Genomic DNA, 17,220 nt, shown 5'->3' with positions numbered 1-17,220 from the left:
ATAAGATTACACTTGATCTTAGCCAAAAGGCCGAGAAGCGATGATTATAAGATTAATTTACAAAAATCAGCAGCTTCTTAAAAACTATACCAGCAATAACCAATTAGAAAATGTGGAGAAGTTTGAAACTCGTAGCTTCGGGAGTTGATCCTCGAGCTGCTGTGTATCCATCCGAAGGTGGAATTGGGACCTGGCATCCTCTCCTGGCCCCGGGCCGGGCCCTGCCCCCACCCTACAACTCCTGGTTGAGATGGGCTCAGCCAAGAGCGTCCCAGTCACTCCAGCAGGGCCTCGGCTGCACAACAAGCATCTGGCTCGAGTGGCAGACCCCCGTTCACCTAGTGCTGGCATCCTGCGTACTCCCATCCAGGTGGAGAGCTCTCCACAGTCAAGCCTACCAGCAGGGGAACAGCTGGAGGGTCCCAAACATCCCCAGGACTCAGATCCCCGCTCTCCTACCCTTGGCATTACACGGACACCTATGAAGACCAGCAATGGAGACCCTCCAAGCCCACTGGTGAAACAACTGAGTGAAGTATTTGAGACTGAAGCCTCCAAATCAAATCTTCCCCCAGAGCCTATTCTGCCCCTGGAGGTGTTTTCCAAGGACGAAGCAAGACAGCCCACAGAAATCCCTGTGGCCAGCCATAGCTCGGACAAGCCTTTAAGAGATCCCGAGACTCCACGATCTTCAGGTTCTAAGCGAAATAGACGGAAACCAAATGGCAAGGTACTAGGGAGATCCCCCCTCACCATCCTGCAAGATGACAACTCCCCTGGGACCCTGACACCACGACAGGGTAAGCGGCCTTCCCTGCTAAGTGAAAATGTTAGGGAACTAAAGGAAGGAGCCATTCTTGGAACTGGACAACTTCAGAAAACTGGAGGACGAGCATGGGAGCAAGGCCAGGATCATGACAAGGAAAATCAGAACTTCCCCTTGGTAGAGAGCTAGGCCCTGCATGGCCCTGGCACTGGATTCACCCCAGGTCTGGGGATAGTCTGTGTCCTCTCACCCCGTTTTTCCCAAGGAGACTGAGGAAAGGCTTGTTTTCTATGACTCCTCCTAACCTACGAGTCTCGGAGTGAGAGCTTATTGGGATTTCTTTGTGTATTTTGTGTTTCTTGTATATTAAAGAAGTGGTTAAAAAAAAAAAAAGAAAAGAAAATGTAAGGTGAAAAAATTCATTTGTGATGGCAACAAAATCTATAAAATACCTAAAAATAAACTTAGAAAGAAATGGCCAAGACTTTCACCGAAGGACATAAAAGATCTGAGTAAATAAAGAGACATAATAGGTTCTTTCTTTTTTTTTTTCTTTTTTTTTTTGAGTCCTAATACTGATAGAAGCAAATAATAATAGGTTCTTAAGTGAAAAGATTCAATATTGAAAACATGTCAGTTGCCCTGAAATGTCAGTTCTCCATAAATTCAGTTTAACTCCAGTCAAAATCCATTAATTTTTTAAACTTGGATATAAGGATAATTTGAAGAGTTCATGCCCAAGACAACCTAAGAAATTTCTTAAAATGAAAAATAATGAGATGAGAATTTGCCTTACCAGATACCAGACCAATTCAAAGTTATAATTTTAATATTTCAAAATATTAATTAAGGGGGTACAAGTGTTTTTATTACATGGGTATCTGGTATCATGCTTAAGTCAGGCTTTTGTTGTGTCCACCACCAGAATAGTGTTCATTATACCCAATAGGTTAAGTTTTTATTCCACACCCACCCTTCTGCCCTCCCCTCTCCTTGATTTCTCATGTCCTTTATATCATCAAAGCTATAATTATTAAGATAGATGGGTACTGGCACAGGAAAAACACAAATAGATCAATGAACAGAATGGAGTCTAGAAATGAGCCCTCTCAGATAAAGAGAGAAATACACATACACACTTATATGAATGAGTCTGCTTTATACATACATATATACAAATTTACCCCATTTATTCTATGCTAAGTGTATAAATATTAAAAGGGGGGAAGAGTCTGACCGGCTACATAGCTAACTGTCAGCATGGTTACCTCTAAGGAGTAGGATGCAGTGATGAGAAGTGGATGGGACTGGGGAGGACTTTTACTTCTTTCTTTACACACTTTTGAATTTAAATGTATTTGTTGTAAGTCACAAGTATTGGCTCGATAACTTTTTAATACTGAAAATATCAAACACCACACTGTAGAAATGTAAATTGGTAGACCCTTCCAGGAGTAATTAAGAAGTAGCTATTGAAATTTACAACATTCATACACCTTGACCCAGCATTTCTGACTTTTTCCTCAAGTAACACTCCACTAAATACTAAAAAGGACATGTACATGAATATTCATTAGCAATACTGATGATAAGAACAAAATACTAGAAATAGTTCAGATGCCCAACAATAGGGACACTGACACATGAATTACGGTAGGTCCCCGTGGTGGCACCAGTTCGGGTCTTGGCAGGAAACAGATGGCGCATGCAAACGAGTAAACTGAAGGAAGAAGCTTAATGGCAGGATTTTTTACAGCAGTGTGAGTAGGCCTTAAAGCAACCAACAAGGGACGGTAAAGGATCTAGGGACTGGGCAGAGCAGGAAGCTGCTTCTACCCTTTGGCTTGGAAGGGCAGAGAAGAGAAGGGTGTCTCCAACCTAGAGCTGGCTGGAGAAGAGAGACCACCCAATAGGAGCAGTGGCCACAGAGGGGCACAGCTGCCACCAGGATCATGGCAAGGGGAAGCGGGGGATGGGAAACAGTGACCTCTCTCACCACTCGCCCTCTACTCTCCTGTGGGTGCCTTTTGGCAGCTGATGCCAAGTGGAAGCCAGAGGGCAAGGAAGTCCAGATGACTCCGTTCATAAAGGTGAGCCACCAGCACACAGACGAAAGAAGGTGGATAATGGATCTGCGAGGGCAGGAGAGTAAAGTACAGAATGCGACGTACCAGTCAGAAAGAAGGAGCACATCTGCATGCACTGACGGGAAAAAATGTCTAGAAAACACTAAGTGAAAAAAATCCAGCTGCAGAATGTATGCATAGCCCCATACTGGCAATGACAAACAAGGATGATGGTAATATTTAAAAATTAAGATTAAATATAAAGTACATACATAAAAGAATATGCAATGAACTATTGACAATAATTGTCTCAGAAAAGTAGGTTTGGAGGGAGTGTTTTTAACAATCTATTCATATACACTTTTTTTCTTTCTTTCTTTCTTTTTTTTTTTTTTTTTTTTGAGACAGAGTCTCACTCTGTTGCCCAGGCTAGAGTGCCATGGAGTCAGCCTAGCTCACAGCAACCTCAAACTCCTGGGTTCAAGCGATCCTCCTGCCTCAGCCTCCCGAGTAGCTGGGACTACAGGCATGTGCCACCATGCCTGGCTAATTTTTTTCTATATATATTTTTAGCTGTCCATATAATTTCTTTCTATTTTTAGTAGAGACAGGGTCTCGCTCTTGCTCAGGCTGGTCTCGAACTCCTGAGCTCAAACGATCCTCCCTCCTCAGCTTCCCAGAGTGCTAGGATTACAGGCGTGAGCCACCTCGCCCGGCCCATATATTCACTTTTAATTTTTATATTTATAAAAGCAAATGTATAAAGTTTTCAAAGTGAAATAAAAATCAGACTTGCATTTCCAGCAGCACAAAGGACTATGTATCTTGTCCAACCTTCCCACCGAAAAGAACTAAAACTTTAAGCTATTCAGTATCCTGACCACAAAACGCGAGTGGTTCTTGGAAAGCTTTTTCTTTCCTTTTAGAAGGGCGCTGAAGTGGCTGGTACCAGTCAGTCCCTCGGCCTTCTTTCTGTGCTGAATGCAGATGGGATGTCTGAACTGCCACAGCCAAACGGTAACCACAACCCAAGGCTCTGGCAGACACATGACAGTGAGTCAATAGGTTTACTCATTCGTTCAACAAATATGACACTAAGCAGGCTGAACTCATCACCTATTTTGTTTGTCTTTTCCATTAAGGAAAACAACCATCCTAAAGAAGAAACTGATTTCTAAAAGTGGACAACATACAAAAGAACAAACAAAGACCTTAAAAGAAGCTCAAACCTCCAAGACAAAGAGAATAACATCCCAAGATCCTGAAAGAGATATAATCCTAAACTCACTCCTAAGACAGAAGTCTGACAATATATTCTAGCGGTGAGGCTGTGGGGTAAAAACAGGCTCTCTTAGACACTGCGGGTGGCAGGAGGGATATGGCAGTATCTAACAAAATTACACATGCTTTTTACCCTTTAACTCAATAATCTCACTTCTAAGAAACTATTCCAAAGATACACTGACAAAAATACAAAAAGTCTTATGCACATGGCCATTTATTGTAGCACTATTTCAAAGTACTCCAAATGTCCTTCAATAGGAATTGAATAAACTATGGTACATACACAAAATAAGCATTATGCAGCCATGAAAAGAAATGAGCCTTTTCCAGCTCTTCCTTTCTGAATAATTTAATCTTAAAACCAAAAGGTTTTAGCGGTAGTCACATGTGCCTAGGATGAAGGGGGAGAGAGGGGTATCAGTCTATGTGAGGGGTTTGGGGTGTGGCAACAGGTGATTTGGGGTTGACCAGTCAGTAAATACTAATACATTGAGGGTAATGGGAGTGAGATTTGTCAGTGATGAAGGCAGTTACAAATATGGAAAGGGAAAAACTAGAATTAATCTTTAGGTTTGTATTGGAATTGGAGGTGTCAGTACAAACAGATGGTTTTCAATATATAAAGACATAAAAATAAATATATATGTGGACAGTGTGTGTACACACATTCTTTTCTTTTTTTTATTTCAGCTTATTATGGGGGGTACAAAAGTTCAGGTTACATACGTTGCCCATGTACTGCCCATCCCCCCAAGTCAGAGCTCCAGGCGTGTCCATTCCCCAGACAGTGCGCACTGCACTCGTCACGTAGGTATATATCCATCCCCTCCTCGCACACAGACATTCTTTAGTTCTGTCCACTGACAGGGCCTGGCAGCAGTCATATCCCAACAGCAAAGAGCACATCTAGCACCTAGACCTTGGCTTTCAAACACCATTCTCCGCTAGGGAGCAGGGATCCTGGGAAGAATGGCTGATTCCAGGGCTGAGGCAGAGAAGCACAAGATAAACCTGGACCATCTTGTGCTTAAAAATGGGACAATGCTCACAGTGAGGACATGTCAAAAGAAAAAGACAGCATATACATATATATTTTACCTCAATAAAAATTTAAAAATATATCCATGTATTCATCTTATGTCAGAGAAGGAGGTATCACTCTTCTGTCCAAAACTAATGCAACAAATTATCTGGACAACTAAAAATATTTATAGAAAAAATTAGCCGGGCATGGTGGCACATGCCTGTATTCCCAGCTACTTGGGAGGCTGAGGCAGAAGGATTGCTCGAGCCCAGGAGTTTGAGGTTGCTGTGAGCTAGGCTGACGCCACGGCACTCTAGCCTGGGCAACAGAGTGAGATTCTGTCTCAAAAAAAAAAAAAAAAAGAAACGAGTGCAACAAACACCAAATGCCAGAACTGTACAGGACACAGAGGATACTAAGACACTAAAATTCAGACCCTGCATAAAGGAGTGTGTTTGACTTCTCTCTTCCCATTCATTCGTCAACCCACCATGATCTCATCTGTCTTGTGACCCCACCTGACCTCTTAAATGCCAAATCCACTGGACACTTTACAGTCTTCCCACCATTTGACCTTTACATAGCATCTGAAACGGTGAGAAGTGATATAGTGGTAGTAAGAGACTTTCTTTCTCTGACTTCTTTGCCTAGCTAACATCGGCTCATCTTTTTAGGACTCTGTTCAAGTCTTAGCTCCTTCAGGAAGCTTTCCTCACTCACAGCTCCACACTATGGCAGTTTGTGCGCCCATAACATCCTATGCTTACCTCTATCATAGCATCTAGAAAACATCTTGTCTCTTTTTCTGTCTCTGCAAAGAATCAGCATACACTTTAAAAGCAGAACCTATAACTTAGGTCTGTGAATCACCAGCATTTAACAGCATAGTGCCTTGTACATAATAACACCCAAGAAGAGTTAAAAATAAAATAAGTTAATATATTTCTAATTATATGCCCTAACTCTAGATGCAAATAATATAATTTGAACATACTCTGAAAATATATACTAAAGGTATAATTTGTGTGTGCATATATACATGCACAGCAATTTTAAATGTGGAGAGAAGCCTGGAGCACTGTGTTAGGCGTTCTTACATCCTCATTCTGCAGATGTCCCCAAGGCAGTGTCATCCTCTTCTGTGACTTCATCTCCCATCATTATGCTGACTATCCCAAACTTTCTCAGCCCAGATATCCCTTCTGAGTTTTATGTTGATTTATTTAACTTCTCATCATCTAGATGTTTCAGCGATGCCTCTACCTCCCCTATAAACATCTCCTTCCTTCAGTGTTTACTATCTCAATCAAAGACCACACTTTCCCAGATGCTTCTGTCAGAAACCTGGAAATGATCCTTGACACCAGTCTCCTCCTCAGCCTCACCCTCCATGTATAATCAATCAAGTCCTACGAATTTTACCTCCTAAATACTTCCCGAAGCCATCCAACCCTCTTTCTTCACTGCCACCATCCTATTTCAAGTCACTATAATCCTTTGCTTGGACTACCACAAAAGCCTAGTAAACCTCCTATTCTTGCCCCTTTCCAAATCTCCACAAAGCAGCCAATGGGATAGGCTTATTTCACTCCCAGGCTTAACCTCGGGGTAAAGCCCCAAACCCCTTAACAGGGCATATAAGTTCTGGCCCCTGCTCATCTCTCTGCACACATCTTTTGCCACCTCACTTCTTATGAGCCTGCCACATGGAACTTCTTTCCGTGTTTTCAACTTACCATGCTCTCCCAATGTCAGGCTGAAGTTCTCTGACCCCACCACTTCATCTGGCTAACTCTTACTCTTCCTTTGAGTCTCAGCTAAAAGCTCAATTCTGCAGGGAAGCAATACCTGTCTCCACACTTTAGGTTAGGTTTCCTTGTCATAAACTCCCCCAGCACCTGCCTACCCCAATCCATTACATAGTGTACTTATAATTTTATAAGTACTTGCAATAATTTAACATTTATATTCTGGCTAATCCAGGCAGGAAACATGTCTATTTTGTTCACCACTGTATCACTTGTAAGTGCTCAAGAACTATTTGTTCACTGACTGATTATTCAGTTAGTTATAGTATGCTTGAAAAGAGGTACATAAGGTGTAGAAATCTAGACTATCTTAATCAACCATAAATGCAAAATTGCATAAAAATCCACACTCACTGAAACAAGCTGCACCAAACTCTTGTCATCCCCAAAACATCCTACAATATGGTTATTTTCTGAACTAAACCTAGCAACAATTTTTAGGTTAGTCTGAAATCTCAGAATTTTTATGATCTTCAAATATCAGCCATAATGGATATGAACTCAATTATAACAAAATCATGCATGCAGAACAAAAAAACCACAGAGTATTTCTGGAGCATGTCTCCTGTGAATATTTTTGAGGAAGATAATTAGACGTTATTACGTACTATTTATTATCCAGTTTCCCAAACCTAGTGAAAAGTTCAATTTTTTGAAACTGTTCTCGCTGAATGTACCCCTGCTATTCAGACTTCATGCATGACCAAGCAGATTTAAGTAATTGACCTGTAATCTATAAAATTATTGTATTCAGAAGACTTGTGCACATTCTAGTTACAAGTCACTGTAACAGATAAAATAATTAATATTGCTAATATTCACATAAGCACTGTGGATCAGCCCCAGTTCTAGGAGTTTTCTACAATTTAACTCATTGAATCTTCTTAACAGTCCTGTGATGTTATCATTCTCATTTTATAGAGAAGAAACTGAGGCACAGCGAGGTTAAAGTTCTTGTCCAAGATCATAGTGCTAGTGAGTGGCAGAGCCAGGATTCAAATCCAGATGATCTGGCTTCAGTCATATGCTATATCGCCTCTCTAAATAATGAGAAAAGTTTTATCCAAATCATATTGAAAAGGAATCAGTACAGAATCTACACAAACATACTGAAACAAAAGTGGAAGAAAGAGGGAGGGTCGAGGGGAAGGGGAAGCATGGTGGATGAAGACAATGCAACAGAAAAAAATGTCACAGAACTGATGAAGATCATTAACAAAGATTTGCCCAGGCCCACCCACTCCCCACCGGCTCTGTAAAACAAGAACGAGGAGCAGAGAGTAAAGGGAAATCTCAGGGGGAAAACTGTAAAACAGCAAAATTTTTAAAATAAAATACAATTAGCACTCAGGAAAAAAGTGAACAAAGAAAAACAACACTATCATAAAAACGAACCCCTCAATGAAAGAAAACAAAGTGGACACTGCTGAAAATACAATAAGAGTCATAGAGATCATGACTGGTAAAAAAATAAAAAAAAAAAAGAGCAAGATAAAATGAAAAAGAATAAAAAGTTTAAAAGGATTTCCAAAACAAAACCCCCCAAAACAAAACAAAAACATGTACCAATGGAAGCCATAGGAGATCCACCATAAGCCTAACTGGAGTCTGAAAGAGAGAACCAAGCAAATGGAATAGAAAAATGTGTGAAAATGGATAATTAGAAACCTGAGCTGATGACAAGTTGGCCCAAAGATAGTTTCCTAGCTTCTCCAAACCACAATAGCCAAGGAAGGCAAGAATAACTGAATACCTCCAAAGGAAATTAAAAGCTAAGGGTAAGCTGAGGTCCCGGTTACCCTCTGTGCTAGTTATAGATTTATTGCCTCTCAGCTCCAAATTCATCCTTTTTGACCACCTTGCAAAAATGGATCTGGGCCCTTCAAATATTTTTCTTTTGCCAGCAGGCCTGCTGCCAAGCCCTGTTGGTAGAGGGCGCCAGAGAGACACTGCAAGAGCAAAGGGGCTTGGCTTCCCGGTTCCAGAGTGCTCTGCTCAGTGGGCTTCTGCAGCACTCACCGCTTTTCCAGGGTTCAGCCATCAGCAAGCTGCCCCGAGCACTTTTCTGGGGCAGTTTTGTAGTTGAGTGCCTCTGGTGAGACACCGCCCTGTAAACGGCTTTCCCAGAACACTGTAGGGCAGATTTCCAGCAAGTTCTGCCCTGCAGCATCACAGTCACTTCTCTGCCATCCACTGAGCCACTACACTGAGGTCCAGATCTCAACCCCGGGCGGGTTGGGGGCAGTGGAGGAGGAGGGGGGCTCTTGTTGGGCGCTCTGTCTCAGCCCTGGGTGGTGGCTGTTTCTTGTATCTGCTAATTTTGTATGTTTGAGAGCTCTCTTTGCTTCTTATTAACAGCTTTACTGGGATATCCTTCACATACCATACAGTTCACCCAAAGTGTACAGTTCAGTGGCTTTCAGTATATCCGTGAGGTTCACAGAGTTGTGCAAACATCACCACAATTTTAGGCCTTATTCATTAGCCCCAAGAAGGTACCTCACATCTCTTATCTGTCACCATCCCTCCCATTTCCTGTTCTCCTACCCCTAATCTGCTGTCTCTATTTGCCTATTCTGGATGCTTCATATCAGTGGAATCATACAACATATGGTCCTTTGTGAATGGCTTCTTTCAATTAGCATGTTTTAAAGGTTCATGCATATTGTAGCATGCATCAATACTTCATTGCTTTTTACTGCTGGATACTATTCCAGCATATGAACATACCATATTTTATTTATCCATTCATCAGTTGATAGACATTTGGGTTGTTCCTACTTTTTGGCTGAATAATGCTGTCATGAACATTCATGTACAGTTTCTGTATGGACGTAAATTTTAATTTCTCTTGGGTATATACCTAAGAGTAGAATCGGGTATATACCTAATGCTGTGGTTTGAATGTGTCCTCCTAAAAAGCATGTGTTGGAAACCTAATCCCCAACACAAGTGTTGGGAAGTAGAGCCTCATGAGAGGTGATAAGGTCATGAGGGCTCCACCCTCATGCAGTGATTAATGCTGATTATAAAAGGGCTCAAAACTGAGAATCTGATCTTTCTCCCTCTCCCTCCCACCCTCCTTCCTTCTGCTCTCTTACCCTCCCACCTCCCACCATAGGATGAAACAGCAATAAGGCCCTCACCAGATGCTGGCCCCTTGACCTTGGACTTTCCAGACTCCAGAACTGTAAGAAATAAATCTCTGTTCTTTATAAATTACCCAGGCTTAGGTATTGTTATAGCACCACAAAATGGACTAGGATACCTAGGAATAAAATATATCTAGGACATATGGAAATTCTGTTTAACTGTTTGAGGAGATGCAAGACTGTTTTCCAAAGCACCTGCACCATTTATAATACATCCCTACAAGCAGTGAGTGCGAGTTCCAATTTCTCCACACCTGCTCCAACACTTGTTCTTATCTGTTTGGTTACAGCCATCCTAGTGAGTGTGGACTGGTTTCTCACTGTGGTTTTGATCTGCACTCCCGATGGCTGATGATGTTGTTGACCATCTTCCCGTGTGCTTGTTTCTTTACTTCTAACTAGCCAATCCCACATAACTCCAATTCTCTGTAATAGTTAATAATTCTTAAACTTTACCTGTTCAAATTAACATGTGATTTCTCTCTCCTGATTGGACCCAGACTCCTGCAATATGGGTAGTCAGTGACTTTCTGAGTGGAAATTAGATAGCCTTTAAAACAAGGGTTTAAAACCCTTTAAAACAAGCGTTTAAAAATAGAAAACAGAAGAGTTAAGCTGAAGAATACTTTGTCACTGGTCAGATATTCCCTTTAGAAGTATCTGAGAAAGTCTGCAAGGGTGTGGGGAGTAAACACCCAAGGGAACAAAACTTTCAGTTCTGCAAAGTTTTCATCTTTGTTTTTACAAACAAAACAAAACAAAACAACAAAACTTTCAGTTCTGCAAAGTTTTCATCTTTGTTTTTATAAACAAAACAAAACCTTTCTGAATAGGAGCTGCCATGGTTTGGTTTATGGGGTTTTTTTGCTTATTTGTTACAATGGTGTTCAGAGGACAAGGTTCTAGACATAATTTTTTATTTGGAAAATGTGACTTCTATGTGGAAGATTAAAAATGCTGAATGCAAGCTGGGTGCATGCCTGGACTCCTAGCTACTCAGGAGGCTGAGGTGGGAGGATTGCTCAAGTCCAGGAGTTCAAGGCCAGCCTGGGTGACATAGTGAGCCCTGTGTCTTTGAAAAAAAAAAATGCTGAATGCAATCAGTCTTGAGAAAATTCAACAGCAGTGTTTGAAAGGATGGCTTTCCTTTGCCTGGCCAATTGAGACAAGAGGTAAAGATTGGTGTTGAAGGTGAGTTTAGGAGATGGCAATATGCCCAGCAAACTGGAAACAGAAAATTGTAGCTTGAAAGCAGCAACCAATGATATGTGAAAAAAACAAGCATGGCTGTGTCCCAACACAATCTGCAGGCCAGTTTGCCAGCTTCTGCTATGTATTATATATGGAAACATAATATGTAGTGAAAGTATAAAAACGTGTGGGAATTTAAGAAACCTTTAAATCAAACATAGTGGCTTTCTCTGGTGAAGAAGGGAGGGAACTGGGGAAAAACAGTTGTGGAAAATGTAATGTTCTATTTCTTTGGAAAAACAAAAACTGAAGCAAAATGGCAAATTAAGATTTAATGATGGGTACCATTATCTTGTTCTGTTCTTACATGTATAAAATACATCACTAGAAAATATGAGATAAATGTTCCCTTTCATTGCTATTATTTCTCTGAGACTTAGGCCTATGTAGTAGTAGTTCCATATTGTTTATCTGCCCATATCTTTAAAAAAAAAAAAGCAAGCAAAGAAATATAATATTGTAGAGAAATTCTGCTGGACTATTGCAGAACAACTATGCTGGAACCATGCAAGAAGCTGTGCCATCTTATCAGTCCCAGCAAAAGCCATTATTGCACACCTGAGCAAAACAGTAGGAACACGGTGTGGTACCTGCCCTCGTGGTGCAGGCTGATGCGTGCAGTATAACGAGGAACAGTATAAACGAGGAACAGACACTGTGAGATGGTGCAATTAATAACTGTGAGGCTCAGGAAAAGCTTCCACGAGGTGCTGCCCGAATTAAATTGACTGTGGGACACTAAAGCAGAGGGCAGGAAAGGCCTTATAAGCCATGCTAGGCAGTCTGAAATTTACCCCATTGGCAGTGGGGAACCACTTAAGAGATTACGCAGAGAAATGACATAGATGCATATTTTAGAAAGACTGCTTGGGTAGCAACATGGAGGACACACTGGAAAAGGCCAAGCCAAGGACAAGAAGAGGCTACTCTACAGCCCAGGCCACCTGCCCTCATAGAGAGGATGTACCTCTCGAAGAGTACTCAAAGTGATCCACCAGGGTCCATACATAGGAAGGAGACACAGCTCCTATTTACAAACTTTTCTGGTATTTAATTTCACTGACACTGGCCTGACACAATCCCGGTGTCAGACGTCTGTGGCACACAAGGCTCAGGAAGATTCCTCAGGAAGCATGAAAATTACACAGAACAGAGGGTGGAGGTGCCACCGCTCATTCATTCACTTCCTACTGCAGTGCAGTTTACGAGGTACAAAATGACATCAATGTGATTAATTTCATAAAAATTGGATCTTCTAAATAGGATCATTAACTAAACTTGACAATGAGATAGCAAGAAACCATGAAACCAGCACCACAGAGAAGTTGTCCAGTTATCATCTGGCCAATTAACTATAAGATTTCTAGAACTTAAAGAGCAGTTGTACATTTTTCTTTTACAGATACACTGTTGTTCCCAGTTTACTGACCTTTCCTGGAATGACAAATGTCTGTCAGCAATATGGTAACTAGCAGATATTCCAAATATACACACTTCTGCCCTTCCAAGATAAAGATGTCTTAACAAAGAAACTTAGCTCTTTTTTTTTTTTTAAAGAAACCATGTTGAGTGCATTTTGAAATGATGTTTGTAAACGTTTCCATCCTTATGTTATTTTGTTACCAAAAGACATAAAAATGTCACATAAAAACTCTTACATCTATATGCCAGCAGTTCTCAAAGTGTGGCCCAAGGACCCCTGAGGTTTCCCAAGACCTTTTCAGGGGATTCACAAGTTTAAAACTATTTTCATGATAATTCTAAGATGTTACTTGCCTTGTTCACTCTTGTTCTCTTATAAAGGTCCTGCAGAGTTTGCTAGAGGCTACATAACACATGATGTGATGACATGATTGTTCTCGTGGCTAACGGAATGTGTTTTTATGTTCTTGTGATTTAAAATTTTCTCAATAATTTTTAAAACATCAAATATCTATAAACAAAACCCACAAAGATGAAAGTTCTTTGGGGGTATTCAATAATTTTTAAACTCTAAAGGGATCCTGAGACCTAAAAGTCTGAGAACCACTGCTATATACTATACTTTAAAAACTCAGTAACAGAATTTTCTGACTTGTTTAACATATTCCAAACAAAAGCCTTCAGGGAGCTTTTAAGCTGTGTTAAAAATACATAAACATGCCACCTTCCGATTATTTTGCAAGAAAAACTGACATCAAGGAAAAAGGAAATTTACTGACCTACAGACAAATAATAAGACAAAGCAGTAGATGACATTTAATCAGAATAACTTAATAAATTAAGTTCTACAGGAGTTCAGGAGGAGGAACCCATGTCAAAACAGGACGACCAGGGAGGAACCTAATGGAGAACCAATCTGAATCAAACTCCCATTATCATCTTTAAAAAAATCATCAGAAGATGACCGAGGAGGAGCAAAATTTCAGAGGGCAAGAAGTCAACGCCGACAGGCTGAGGAGAAGTAAAGCGTGTGTGTTTTAGTGGCCCACGCAGAGAGCACATCCTGGCCACGTCAGCGGCAGGGGAGTGTGTGCACACACACTGCGCCACTTCTGAGCAAGGGCTGGAACAGCTGAATGGCCATCCATACTCCGTTGGCATTTAAACAATGTTTAGATTGGTATTGTATTCTTATCAACTCCCTCTTCTTGATCTCAGAATAATTCCCTTATGCTTAACACTCATAGCCCAGCATCATCAGTCACTTAAAATGCATAAATAAAACCACAATGTTGGCAGTGGGTATCTTTAGGTGGTGAGATTTAAGGCTAATAATCACCTACCCTGGACCAGGTAATATACTAAACATTAGGAATATTAAAACTATTATTCTTATTATAAGCAGTCCTTTATGTATCTAATAGCACAGGACCAGGCTTTTTACATCTATTCCCTCAAATCCTCACAGCAACCTTGCAAAGTAGGAATTTTTATCTCCATTTTCCAAACTTGAAAACCAAGAAGATGCAAGGGATTGTGAAGCCTGTCCAAGGTGATACAACAGAAACTGGTGAAGCTGTGGCTGAAATCCTGGTCTGCCGACTCTTGTATATGGTCTGCTCTAGCCCTGGGAAGGATATGGACACGTCCCTCATATTACTGCCACAGCCTAACTGTATCCTCCCCTCCAGTCTCACCTCAGTCTAATCTCTTGTTGTGCATAAATATTTTATGACTCCCGTGTAGTAGGCATGGTACTATGGTTGCAAACCTCAGAACTTCCCATGTCAGGGAAATAGGATATCCACTATGATGCCTCTTCCACACACAGTGATCTTCCTAAAAGACAAAACTGATATAAAGTCATTTTCTACCTTCAAATCCTTCAGTGGTGCCTCATCACTTTCAGGATAAAGCTTTAACTCCAGAACTCCGAAAGCCCTTCGCAACCTGTTCTTGACCAACTTTTTAAAGCCTCATTTCCCACACGCTTCCCAAACATGCTTTGTACCCCTGCCACACAGGCATCTTCAGGATGTAGCCACGCTCTGTTTCTAGGCCACAGTACATTGTTTCCTGTGTGAAAAGCCTTTTAAACCCACATCTACCCAGCTAATAACTACTGATTCTTCAAGATTCTAGTTAGGTGTGAACTTCTCTAGAAAACCACTACTTATATTCCCCATGTAACATCAGAGACCCTTTTAGGAGATCTCACAAGACCCTCAATCACAGCCCTTATTGTATTGTATTCTAACTGCTGGTTTAATTGCTTCTGCTCCTACCAGACTGGAGGATCTTTGAGACCAGGGACGTGTCTTTCATACCTATCAAGCCATAACCTAGCACAGAGATCATGTTCAGTAAATAACTGTGGAATGATTAGAGCACCTAGTCTAGTGGGAGAGACAGACATGTGTACAACTAAATAAAAGTATGAAAATAAGACATATGGTAGGAATGCTATCCAAGGAAGGGGAAAAAAGATAGGAATGTCTGGGAGAATCTGCACCTACGTCTCTGGGGCTTCCTTACCTGATTCCTCAAAGTTTCTTCAAACCCTGCTGCTGCTGCTCTGATGATCGTGAGTGCTTACTCTGTAGCATGCATGATGTAAAGCACTTTTCATAAACTAATTCATTTAATTCTCACAAGCACGCTATGCATTTCACTGACGAGAAAACTCAGGCTCAAGAACAAGACTCTTGCTCAATGTCAGACAACTACTTAGTGGCAGAACCAAGATTTGAACCTAGAACTTCTGCCTCCTAAACCAGGGCTCCAACTAGCACTCTGCTTCTATTCATTGTCAAAAGTAGAATCTCCCCAAATACCAAGTTTGCTAGGCTCAATTAAACCAATAAGGTTAAACTAAAATTCTTTATTTTAACCATTTGACTGAAAATGCACCTCAAATTATTATATACTTCCTGACTTCTTAAATATTTTGAATATAATTTTTTTGGACACCTCAGAACCATTCCTGTGTTCATTAGTAAGAGTGCCGTAAAATAGTGTTGTAAAATAGTCACTCCCTCAGGAATGACTATTATAACTGGGATTTAACAGATTGCCCTTGTATCAACAGCCTTGGCCTATGAGCATTTACAAGTGCCTGTAATAGAGTTTTGACTCCGAATCCACCATTACCCTATGTCTAGTTAGAGGTGATATTGTCAGTATGCTTATCTCTAACAGGCCATCTGATTTGCTACCTCTAATCTTCAATGGGGCATGATACGCATAGATGATGTAGTAGTCATTAGTGCTGTTCACCAAATATTTCTGGCTCTTTGCTTTCCAGGCATATGCTAAGACTGCAATTCCTTACTCTTCTTTAAAGTTAGGCATGGCCATGCAACTTGCTTTGGGGAATGAAATGTGAATGAAAGTCACATGTGCCACATTGGGACAGAAACTTGTCCATGTGACCACCATCTTTTCATGGAATTAAAATGATCACAGAAGCACCATGTTAAGATGGAGTTTCCATCAGCCTTGGTCCCTGGGTGACTGTAAAGAGAAGAGTTTCCTGTGCAGTCATGCTGGACATGTCACATGAATGAGACGTCAACTTTTGTTCTGTTAAGCCACTGAAGTCTTGAGATTTTTGTTAGTGCAGCCTAATCCAAGCTATCCATACCAATATACCAGATCTCTCAGTAAGGGATTCTCTCATATACATAACTTTATTTATAGATTTTATGACAAACATTTTGTTTGCACAAAGAATTTTCTTTGTATCCATCCTGGTTCAAAGCTATTTTCAGGCTGGGTGAGGTGGCTCACACCTGTAATCCTACCACTTTGGGAGGTCAAGGCTGGAGGATAATTGAGGCCAAGAGTTTAAGACCAGGTGGGGCAATATCGAGACCCTGTTTACAAAAAATAAAAAAAAAATTAGCTGGACGTGATGGCGCACATCTGTAGTCCCAGCTACTCGGAAGGCTGGGACAGGAAGATCGCATGAGCCCAGGAGTTTGAGGTTGCAGTGAGCTATGATAATGCCACTGCACTTTAGCCAGGGCAACAGTGAGATCCTGTCTCAAAAACAAAAAAAGCTATTTTCAATGAAAATATATTTGCCAAGTACCTACTATGTACAAAACATTGTCCTGGATGATGAAAAAGTCCATGTCTTAAAAAAGCTTCAGTCTTACGTTGTAGATGGGGAATTAAGGCAATTATAGCAAAAAAGCAGACTCTAATGTTATAGTGGTTTAAAGGAGAGAGACATCTAGATGGGGAGAAAAGTACAGGAAAACTTCACAAGGGAAGTTCCATATCAAATGACCCTGAAACATGGGTAAGAACAATAACTAGAGATTCAAAGGGGTCATTTAAGATAGAAAAAGCCAACATGAGCAAAGATATGGAGCACAAAGAGCAAATACTCCCATTGACCTGCGAAACGTAATAAAACCTAAGGGAATGGCAAGAAATTAGT

At 40.9% G+C, this 17,220-nt stretch overlaps 1 protein-coding gene and 1 pseudogene across 18 annotated transcripts in view; one reads left to right on the top strand and one right to left on the bottom strand.

Moving 5' to 3' along the window:
• The window catches only part of ST3GAL3 (ST3 beta-galactoside alpha-2,3-sialyltransferase 3), a 181,786-nt gene that overhangs the window by 162,019 nt on the left and 2,547 nt on the right, over nt 1–17,220 (bottom strand). The gene's annotated exons all lie outside the window — the stretch shown is intronic.
• On the top strand, nt 220–955 carry LOC138389464 (cell division cycle-associated protein 3 pseudogene; annotated as a pseudogene).

Source organism: Eulemur rufifrons, chromosome 8 (assembly GCF_041146395.1).
Source record: "Eulemur rufifrons isolate Redbay chromosome 8, OSU_ERuf_1, whole genome shotgun sequence".
NCBI classification, from domain to species: domain Eukaryota; kingdom Metazoa; phylum Chordata; class Mammalia; order Primates; family Lemuridae; genus Eulemur; species Eulemur rufifrons.
This window is presented reverse-complemented; position numbering and strand designations above follow the sequence as displayed.